The sequence below is a fragment of the Anopheles coustani genome, chromosome 3 (assembly GCF_943734705.1).
Source record: "Anopheles coustani chromosome 3, idAnoCousDA_361_x.2, whole genome shotgun sequence".
In the NCBI taxonomy this organism is placed as follows: Eukaryota; Metazoa; Arthropoda; class Insecta; order Diptera; family Culicidae; genus Anopheles; species Anopheles coustani.
In genome coordinates, this window is record NC_071288.1 from 58,493,820 (window position 1) to 58,496,381 (window position 2,562).

Sequence of the window (2,562 nt, forward strand, 5' to 3'; positions counted from 1 at the left end):
CAATGGCTTTTGTCGTGCTGCTGAAATATACAGATTCTGCATGAAGTTTAAGCCATAGAGCAAAACAGTTACTGGTTCCGTTTGAAATAGCAAAAACATTAAAAAAATATATTTAAACTAAACGAATAGAGAAACGATTCAAACTTACTTTTCATGATGCAACAAAGAAAAATGGTTGAAAATACAAAAGTACTACAGCATGTAAATACTATTTATTCGTTTGAACCTTCAATGTTTTCCTTTGTAATTTACTCATGACTATCCACTAAATAAATTTGATTTTGCTGGGACAAAGCATCATAGAGAATATTCAATCAATGGTTCTTCACTTCATTGGGGGATCAGCAACAGCCGAGCGGTAGCGCCGGTTAGAAAAACAGCCGCCAGGAGCGCCGAGGTTCCCCGTCTTGACGGCGTGGGTTCAAATACCGGCGTGGGAGAGAACTGCCTATCCACGTACAAAAGGGGAAAAAATCAATTTTCAAGCCCTTAATAGACAGGCATGATCAAGATGGCCGTTAAGTCAAGAAGAACACTTGTCGCTTCAGTTTTATTAAAAACCATCCAAATGCACTGCACACAATAAACGATGCATTCCAGTATTCAGCATTTGAAGGTGGTATGTGCAATGGTTCACCAATGTTAGGATGTGAGGATAACTTCTATTCGTTTGTTAAACTATGGAAGTAGAGCTGACATACCAATATTGGTAACGATGGCTTCGGATGACAAACAGAACTGTTTGTTTCGACTCAATTGTTATGTTGCCATGCAGAATATTGAATTATAAAAAGTTCTATATTTATTTTATTGGGCTTTAAGCATAGCGATTACGATTAATGTGAACAATTACCTGTCAATCTTTTCTGCAGAGTTGTATTATTATATCAAAACAAGTTGGTAAAGTACATATTTATATTTGATTTTGGTATCTACTACTCTATTACTCATCCAATCAATCTGTTTTTAATTTTAATAATAAAAGGCACCAGATAATTTTGATGGTTTGAAATTTGCTTTATTAAATATTCGTGGAAAATAGTCAAGTTAAATTCTGAGATTTAAAATAATAATATCAATAATAAAGGAATTTGAAATAATAATAATACAATGATTTGAAATCATAATATTAATAATACCGATTTTCTTCTACATATTTACAAATCAAGAGGTGTCGTTCCGCCCAAGCTATCTGGGTATCCGTTTATCATCATCAGTCAAGAGCACGGAATATCTTTTCATTGAACAACCGCTCTATGAAATACACCTAATTGTTTGCTTCTTTACTGTTGGCATGAGTTTGCGTTCTAGTTTCATAGACCAGAATGATGGGGCGTTATTAATCACAACTCAAGTAAAGCTGTCAGAGCTCATGTGATGAATGAAGAATTTCACTGTGCCATCTAGAGTTGTCCATTGTACTTGCTTGGTGTATGACAGGACATTTTCAATCGATCTGTGCCAACAGCTGACCAGTTACGCTATTGTTACTTTCTTGATTAATGAATGATGATACAATCGTTGTAGCACAGTACGATCGTTGCTGTCTCATGAAAATAGATTAAATGTATTGACATATTAGCATTCATTGCATCGTTTTGAGCAAGATGCGATTTGTTGCAGCCTTTGCGTGATTTACGTGCACCGAAAGTCATAACTAAGGCAATGAAGGGTTTAGCTTCTGGATACACGCTAAGACAGTATCCCTAATCCAAATTAACAATTCATATTCTCTACATGCACATGAATTAATAATTTTAACGTGTTCCATAAAAGATTGTTTTCGCAAAATGCCAAACACTGCTCGCGAAACTGAAATAATAAAAAAACGTTTTTGTATATTTATTGTGAGATTGAAATTTCTTGAAAATTTTACAAAGTAACCCGAAATTGGGATTTGAAAGAATCGAAGTATAGCCACGAAACTTTCAACGTACACGCTTTTCAGGGTTGTTTTTTATTTTACGTGAAACGTGGTAATAAGCCACGTTTCTTTGCCTCGACAGTTAGCAAAAAAACCTATTCTCCAGAAATCTTGTTGTTATAACGAAATGGGCAACAGGGCGCTCCGTTATACCCTTTTCCTGCCCATTCAGCGGAAATAAAGAGCTTGGGGTAGCACCCCAAAGATAGAGCTAATTGTTGGTCATTAGAGATGGACATGGCTGCGAGGTTTGTGAAGATTTCAATGAAAAAAAAAAACCAACAGCAGCAACAGATCTACTCCAACGCCTTACTTTGTAGAGAAAGAAATGGATTCCTTGTGACTCTTTCTAAGAACAACTCAAACCCTTATTGCCCGAAAATGTTGTTTTTTGTATTATTGTTAAACTAGAAGAGTTTGTTTTACCGCAGGAAACACAACTTTACCTTCTGATATCCACAGTTTTGGGCAAATACAGCCAACGATGAAAAAGAACTTGTTCTTATATTGGGGTTTTCGAATATTTACAACCCATTTTCCGCAACACCTTTTTTTGTGCGATGAAGGCTGATAGTCTGCTTTAAATGATGGGACCATTGTTCCTTAACTGAAACGGGTGATTCTGTATTTCTCGCTCA